The sequence below is a fragment of the Ochotona princeps genome, chromosome 5, assembly GCF_030435755.1.
Source record: "Ochotona princeps isolate mOchPri1 chromosome 5, mOchPri1.hap1, whole genome shotgun sequence".
Taxonomy (NCBI): domain Eukaryota; kingdom Metazoa; phylum Chordata; class Mammalia; order Lagomorpha; family Ochotonidae; genus Ochotona; species Ochotona princeps.
Window position 1 is genome coordinate 60,127,892 of NC_080836.1, and position 9,117 is coordinate 60,137,008.

At 36.7% G+C, this 9,117-nt stretch overlaps 1 long non-coding RNA gene across 1 annotated transcript in view; it reads left to right on the forward strand.

The window, feature by feature from the left end:
- Window positions 1-8,492, forward strand: part of LOC131480382 (uncharacterized) — a 159,157-nt gene extending 150,665 nt beyond the window's left edge. The window contains exon 4 of the long non-coding RNA XR_009245470.1: window positions 8,361-8,492. This is a non-coding gene — a long non-coding RNA (uncharacterized LOC131480382). The remainder of the gene's footprint in view (window positions 1-8,360) is intronic.
- Window positions 8,493-9,117: the final 625 nt, after the last annotated feature.

Genomic DNA, 9,117 nt, shown 5'->3' on the forward strand with positions numbered 1-9,117 from the left:
GTTAAGATTTTTACTTTGTTGGCTTCTCTTTATTAAGAGCATATTAGCATGCAACTGCTACAATGGAGTTGATTTGTATTCTTTCATGTAGGCAACTAGGAAATGTATTTCCCCACTTTCCTGCCTGCCTACTTCCAGGTTAATGTTATATGCAGTAGACATAGCGCATAAGATTTGATAGGCAGAAGTGAAGTTAAAGACATGTTCTTTTCTGTCTGGAAGCTGAGTTGAGGGCATTGCTCTGTTGGCATCTGTCACATCTGCCTGATCGCCTGCGGCTGACCTTGTACATGATCTCAGCATCTCCAGTTCTTGCTGACTTCTGGAAAGTGCCCGGTGAGCTCTGTGGGAAACTGCTCCTCCTCCTCTCATGCCACTTTGTCACACTTTATAGTAGAAAAGCATTTTCACATTGTTTTTGTGATCTTATGGGCTTAATGGGTAATCCAAAATAATAGAAAGTCTAGTCAGTTGGTTGCAATTTCCTCACGGAACACCAACCTCATTGAAGTTGGAGGTGGCAAGAGGTTGACCACATTTCTCCTTTTTTGTTGCTCTCTACAACTCATGCCAATTTTTATTTGCTCATGGGTTACACTGTAGATGTCAAGCCCAGAATCAGATGCTAAAGCAACAGTCTTACAAAGTTTGAGAGTTCCACAGTGGATAAAATTGAACTTTTCTCATAAATCCATTTTCCTGCTCACCACTCCTTTTCTCGTTGATGACATTCATTGATATATACCTGTAAAACCTGACAGATATATTCAGAAAATGATTTTGAAATGAGGGTATCAATTATTGATAATAGAGATAACATTCTTGCATCTTGCCAAAGTAAATTCCAGCAAAACCATTTCTCTTTGTAGTTTGTTGAAATTAATGGTGTAAAAGCTTTTAAAACTAGTTTTGTGTTCTGCACTTAGAATATAGGCAGAAGTAACAAAAACTCATGAATTAGTTGGTGTTTCACTAAGATTTTTAGAATTGATCCTTTCTAGTAACAGCATGTAGGGTGACAACTTTCTGCAAATATATCAGAGAAATGAGAAAAAATCAGCATCTGGATGAAGTGACTCTGACCTCTTCCTAATTTTTCAGAGTTAATTGGAAGGACATTGATCTGTTACAACAAAAAACAAAAACAAAAAGAAGCTACATGTAAGTGTATCTCGTAGAAGAGCTGTAAGGTCTGAGAGCATCGTTTCTCATTCCAAGGCATCAGCCACTTTTGCAAATATTGGTAGATAGACGGTAGATTCTAGAAAATACATGTGTTCAGGAAAACAGAGAACTATGAACTGAGTTAAAAGTATAGGGTATTATGGAAGGATTTCTGTAACTAATAAAAACAAACTCAGATGCTATTGAATTGAAGAGGAGAGTTTATTGGAATGAAGATTTTCTTTTCATATACAATCCAACAATAGAAATATGGACCTCATCTTTCTCTCTCTTTTTTTTCTGTCATTCCTGGTCTCTGTCCCTGCTCCCTCTTTCTCTCTCTACCTTCCTCTTTATCTCTTTTCTTCTATCTTTTCTCAAATCTTCAGGGTACTTTTTGCACTCATTCCAAGTCTATGTGACCTTCCAGTTTGACTGTCACTGACCAATTTATTAGGGGTTTTAAACTCAATGATTAGGAATATGGATTGACTATGCAAGAGGATATTTTTATTTTCAGTCCAATTACCTTGTGAACAGGAAGCATAATACAAACATAGCTGCCAATGGGGCAATGGGTGGACTTTTTCAAAGAAGGAGTTGGAATACATGTCTTGTGATGCTTTCAATTATATGGTATTTTTCTTCAATAAGCAATGGAAAACAGAGAGACCCATTGCTTTTTTAAATAGAGATTTAAGTAACTTTATCAGTGCTCATGTTTACATTATACTGATATGTTTAAAAAAATAAACTCCATGTTAGATGTGAGCATTATTTAGAACATGTTTTTTGGAAGCCTCTTCTTTTATTAATAATTACTACAATATCCTTAGACATAGACATTATGTCTTTTGATGTTTTTGTATTGTTATAAAAGAATAATTAAAAATGCTCATGCTAAATAAATATGAGGTGTCCTTATCAATCAGGAATAAACGGTTTCAAGTTCTCTTTTCAAGGTACGGTCATGTCAGATTTCATAGCATGATTTTACCAGTAGGGCTGATTCTTCCTTTTGAGTAATAGAAAAACATTATGTTCTCTGAATGTTAATGTAAAGCAAAGATTTCATTTAACATTGATTCATAAAAAAAACAAGTGACACATTTCTGACAACTATGAGAATTATATTTGGAATGAGAAATGACAACGTGTAAAAATGATAATGAAATTGCAGAATCCTGCAAGTTGAAGGGACTTTAAGGATCTTTAAATATTGAATCTTACATTCCAGCACTTTCAGTTTTCAGATAAAGAAATGGAAGATTTTGGGTAGATGTTTAGTCTTGGGAGAGGTTGCAGCTTGGGGTCCCTGCATCTCACACGAGAGTGCCTGGGTCTTAACTGTAGCCCCATTCCTGCCAGGAATGTGGAAAACTGAGTTCCTGGATCCTGGCTTCACCTTGTTCAGCCTTGACTGTTGCAGACAATTGAAGAATTTATCAACAGATAGGTGTACTTCTACATTATTATTTTTAATATGTATTTTAAAAGATATTTTAATTGGAAAGTTGGATATACAAAGATGAGAGACAGAGAGAAAGATCTTCCATGAGCTAATTCACTGCTCAAGTGGCTACAGCAGCCAGAGCTGAGCTGATCTGAAGCCAGGAGCCAGAAGACTTATCTGGTCTCCCACATGGGTGCTGGGTCCCAGGCTTTGGGCCATGCTTGACTATTTTCCTAGGCCAGAGCAGGGAGCTGTAGGGGAAATTGGGCAGCTGAGATATGAACCAGCACCCATGTGGGATCCCATTGCATGCAAGGTGAGGACTTCAGCTACTAGGGTACTGCACTAAGTCCTATTCGCCTCCACTTTTAGAAAGAAGTGGAAGACATGCTAAGATTAGGCATATTTCTAAGTATCAGTTTGTATTTGAGTCAGGATTTGGCCTTGTAGTTTCAAATACAAGCAAGATTTTGTTTATAAAAAGCATATCAGGGCATTTAACATCATTTCTTTATATTCTTTCACAACTATTTTCCAACCTATGTTTCAATATAGCCACATTATTTAAGGATAAAAGAGAGATAAATTCATTGAAACGTCTGTCTATATAACCTGAAAAATGTATTCGGTTATTTATGCTTATTTTCACCATGAAGTGTTATACAGTATATGTTTTTAATTAGTTTAATTGAAGTGATTTTATTGAGTATGATTTTTACATTTGTTGATGTAACTATTGGTATCATGGACTTTCACAAAGTTAACTTTGTAGATTTCAAAAAGGAAGAGAAAGGCTAAATCCTCACCTTGACAGTGCCACGATCCCATATGGGCGCCAGTTCATGACCCGGGCACTGCATTTCCGCAGTTCCCTGCTTGTGCCCTGGGAAGGCAGCTTAGGGCAGCTCAAAGCCTTGGGACACTGCACCCATGTGGGAGACCCAGAAGAAGCTCTTGGATCCTGGCTTCTGACTGGCTCTGTCTTGACTTTTGTAATCATGTGCAGAATGAACCAACTTGTGTAAGATCATTCTTGTCTCCTTTTCTCTGTATATTTGTCTTTCCAATAAAATAAATCTTAAAAATAATCAGGCACCATTTTGTACAGTGTGGTGAAGACTGGAGGGACAACAGCGAGCTGTGCATGTGCTGAGCTTGGAGAGAACGGCCACAATGTCTGGCAAGATCAGCACCACTAACCACCTAGTTATTTAGGACAGATGGTTTCTCCCTAATCCTGGCAACTGCTTGAACCAGACGTAGGAGAAAAGTCATACAGACAATGATGCAACCACAGCACGGAATTACAGGAGGTAGAGAGTGGTGAGCCAGGAACTGGGGCTTCAGAGACCATGGGTGAAGCCTAATATAAGATACTAGACCTGAAACTCGATGGAGCGAGTGGCTCAAGTGACTGCAAACAAAGAACCAGGTATCAACTGCAATAAGTACACTCGAACTGTAGACCTGTGAGTGACACAGAAGAATGCAATAAAGCAAATTAAAATTCAGTGGAGGGGCTCGGCAGTGTGGCCTAGTGGCTAAGGTCCTCACCTTGATCCCATATGGCCACTGGTTCTAGTCCCAGCAGCTCCACTTCCTCTCTCTCTCTTCTCCTCTCAGTATATCTGACTTTGTAATAAAAATAAAAAAATAAATCTTTAAAAAAATTCAGTGGAAAGTCTCAATAATAGAATGAAGGAGGCAGAAGAAAGAATCTCAGAATTGAAAGATATATCTTGCGACAATTTGGAAGCAATCAAAAAGCTGGAAGCAGAGCTGGTTCAAGCTGAAACAAACGAACAAGCAAACAAACAACTATTCAAGAATTAAGAGACACTATTACTAAATGGCCAAATATGAGTTATGGGAGCTCCAGAAGGTGCAGAAAGAGAAGCTGGGTTTAAAAATAATAAAGGAAAACTTTCCTAATCTGGAGAAAACTGGGAAACAACTTCCAGCAGGGGCACAGAACTCCCAAGATTGACCAAAAGCAATCTTCACCACGGCACATGATAATCAAGCTCTCTTCAATCAAATATAAGAAAAATATCCTTAAATGTGCATGTGAAAAAAATCAATTGATCTATAGAGGTATGGCAATTAAATTCACAGCTGACTTCTTACAGGAAACTCTGCAGGCCAGGAGAGATTGGAACAACATATTCCAGGTTCTAAAAGAAAAAAAAAAAACTGTCAGCCCAGAATAACGTACCCAGCAAAGCTTTCCTTTGTCCTTGAAAATGAAATAAAATTCTCCCACAGTACAAAAAAAAAAAAAGGCACAAAGAATACCTGTCTTCCAGACCTGCCCTACAAATGATACTTGAAGATGTTCTCTTGCCAGAGAAAAGGAATATTACCCACCAAAACCACAGGTGAATGTGAGAAAATTCCAGTAAATAACGACAGAAGTGTAAATCAAATAATTAACAACCCATTGGTAAATGACAGAACCAAATTAGCATTTATTTATATTAACTTTGAATGTAAAGGCTCACATTCATCATCAGATGTCATAGATTAGTGGACTGGATCAAAGAGCAAAACCCATCTGCCTCTTTCCTACAGGAGACTCATCTCACCCACAAAGGTCAGTGGAAATTATATTTAATAGATTTTGATGTTTTTATTTTTATTTTCATTTCTTTGAAACAGTTTTCTTCAATGGCACATTAGTCACTCAGTAACATGTTATTTAACTCCATGGAGTGTAAATGTCTGTTTTTCTTTCTGTTGATTTTGTTTTGTGACTTTTTGTTTAAGGGAATGTATAGCAACTGTAGTAGAGACTATAGTATTCAGATGTGAGGATACAATGTAGTATGCCTCTGTACTTTCAGATCAAAGATGGCCTACCAATGAAACTGTTAAATCTATATTTACAATAGGATGTTGGACTCTCTGCCCTTGTCTATACCCATAATGATGGACTCATGACTTTATGAAGAACTATACTATAGTAATCTAGGGGAAATCAGTGGAAAGAGAGGGGATTTGGGAAGGGGGATAAGGAAAATTCCAGAGCCTATGGAACTGTATCATAGCAAGAACAACAGCAACAAAAACAACAATGTAATAATAGTAAAAACAATAATAATAATGAACAAACAAAAATAAATCTTAAGAAAAAAAAAGAAGATTGAGAATCTAAACATGCCTGCATTGTGACATACTGACCCTGAATACCAAGGACAAGGATCGTATATGAATTAACATATTTGTGTAAAATTTGGCAAGAACAGAAGAAAAGCAGAGAGGAGCTTCAATGTATTCAAGGATCATATTTCACTCTTGTAATCTTATGTGCATCTAGAATATTATTTTCTGAAAATCCCTCTAAAGAGGTAATATTAAAAGTTGCAATACTCTCAGTAGTTGAAAAATAGTCTTCTAAGACTAAATATAAGTGTGCATCACAGGGAAAAGGCAGGAATCATTTTAATAATGAACCAATTTCAATAATTTATATAGTGCTTTTTCTTTCTTGACATACTACATCTGTCTTCTCATTGGTGAAATCTGTTAGGATATTTATAAACTTAAGTTTCATCTAGGGAAAGCCCTTCACGTCTATTTATACTAACTTATACTTTCATTTGGCCTATGTAATAAGTTATTAAATGCATTGAGTATGGTACAATTTCCTGTAAGAATTGGAACATGTGAATAAAATTATTTAAACATTATGCTTATGTTGTGATTTATAAATTTTCAAATTATCACAGACATAAGGGATCATGGGAAAGTAGAACCTAACTTTTTTGCTGCCCATACTTTACTCCAAGATCTCATTTGAAAGTCGGTAACTTCCCAAAATAAAATGAGTCACAGCACATGGTTTGAATATGCGTGCCTGTAGAGCAAAGGCCACATTGAAGGTGTTGCTGGATGGTGTGAATTCAGGAGCAGTTTCTTAGCTCGTTTCCATCTTTATTTGTTTAGTTTTTATAATCTGTGTTATTGAAGATAGGAAGAAAAATTTTATGCAGGACCGAGCACTCAGTTCTTTAAGTGAACTAATGGATGTATTATGTGATGAATAAGGCAGTCAGGGTCATTGTTCTTTCGTACTGGATTGAGCAAACACCTACAATGCTGGATCCCATATGGGTACTGGATCATGTCCTGGCTATTCCACTTCTGATCCAGCTTCCTGCTAATGCACTGACCCGGGACACCTGGGTGGGGTTCCAGACTCGCATCTTTGGTCTGTCCTAGCCCCAGTCCTTGCAATCATTTGGGGAATGAACCAACAGGTTGAAGACCTCTTTCTTTCCCCATCCCCTCTTCCTCCTTCGATCTCCATAATGCTGCTATACAAATAAATAACAAATAAATGAACAAATAAATATTTTTTAAAGAAGCAAGTCATTTTTACAAATTTTATTGAAAGAACAGCCTTAACGTATTAGCGGAAGCCAGGTGCCGGCCTTTCAGAAAATCTCATATAAAGTCGTGAGATCTAACATGTCGTGAGTTGATCGACTAGAGCATCTGAATATCTGGTTCCCAGCTTCAGAGAGCAAATCTTAGAGCTGATGAATACTTGACTTTTACTCCTTGAATATACAACAATGTATTTTATGTCATCTATCAGTATGGATTTTTACTAGTTAGAAATATGATCTCTGAAAAAAGTGTGGAGAACCACCTGTCTTCATGGCTGTAATCCAAGAACCCTCATCACGATTTATTCTTGGTACTAGGAGGAAACGTAGGCAGCCACCTTCTACTTGCCACTCTCAGGTTGTGTTTCAGAGGAAGGAAAACTCCTGCAAAAAAACCTAACTTTTATGTAATGGCAAGAGTCCTCCTTGGAAAGATGGATCTGAGAGATTACTTTTCATTCTTAAAAACTTAGAATTCGGTGTTAGGATCTGATAAAGCAATTTAAGACGGCACATAATATCTAATTTCTAGTGGTTTTTAATGATTTGGTTTTAGAGTCTGATGCACTTTGAGTTTTTTGGCAACCAGGGAACATAACAGTAAGGCAGACTGAGAGAAGTGCATTTCAGCTTAGAATAGTTGAGTAATATGTAATGTTATTATTTGCTAATTGGTAGATTTTGTGGACTTTTTATAAAGTTAACAAATTTGGGGTGATTTACTGCCTTACACTTTGTTGATATTTTTTTTTTGGCCTGGTAAATATTTTTTAATTTTGAATTTTATGGTACAATTATGTAAGGTTTGAGATTCACCCCCATCAAATTCCCACACCGTGACTGATTTTCCCCATATTGTTGCAATGGTATATTCCTTCATAAGGAGTTATAATTTCATCACTCTTTTTTTAAAGTGTGCCCCGACATTGCTTGCACAGGCGGTGTCAGACAATCCAACATCCCATGGTCTAGATATGTCCAACAGTTTCATTGGAAGTCCATCTTTGATTTGGAAGTAGAGATGCATATTGCATTGTATCATCACATCTGGATATGGTAGTCTGTATTACTCCATCACTATACATTCCCTTAAGTGAAAGCCACTCAGTGTGGTCAACAACAGGTATGACATCCTCACTATGCCAAATGCCTGTACCCTCAAATAATTTTTAAAACAGGTTTGTTACACAAAGATGTATGTAAAGAACATTTCATTATTCATTTTTATTTTCAGCATATTCCTGGACCTCAAGGAACAATAGGTTGTTTTTGTTTGATCTTTAGACACAGCCAAAGTGTTATCACAGTGATGATTCCATGAAAACTATAGCTCATGTCATTTCACTTTGTAGGCTTTGGTGGTCCAGCTCATTGATCCAAAGAGCAACTTGGAAAGAATTGAGCCATGGATGGAGTATCCACCATTTTACTTAAGCCATCATTTTGGTTGGCCTTCAAAAGAGAGCTGCTCCAGGAGGCTTGAACTTGACCTCTGAGGTAAGGGCAGATGGTTGCACATTAGAAATGAGGAAATAAATGAGACAGTTGGTGGGAATGACATCAGAGTTATTTGCTGAATTCATTCTTATAAAACAAATGATTTTTACTGTGATCCTAGAATTTATCTGTTTCAGAATATAAATGTTAGAGACATTCAGCATACATGTTTTAATGGTTAATATATTTGTACACAAATGTAGCTTATAAATTTACATGAGTGTTCTCATTCAAAAGTAACAATAAAATTACATCTATATATATGTATATATATGTATATATATGTATATATATATGTATATATGTATATATATATATATATGTGTGTGTATAAACAGGGAAAAGATTGGAAATGGAGTAGCTAGGACTAGAATTGGCACCAATGTGGGATGCTGGTGCCACAGGTGGAGGCTTAATCTTCTATGCCACTGTGCCAACCTTTACACACACACACATACACAGACACAGAGTTGATTTATTTATTTTACTTGAAAGAGTTACAGAGAACAGAGAGACAAAGAGAGAGGCAGGGAAATAGAAAGATTGTCCATCTCTGGTTTGCTCTCCAAATGATTACAATGGGCTGATCCAAAGCCAGGAACCAGGAACTTT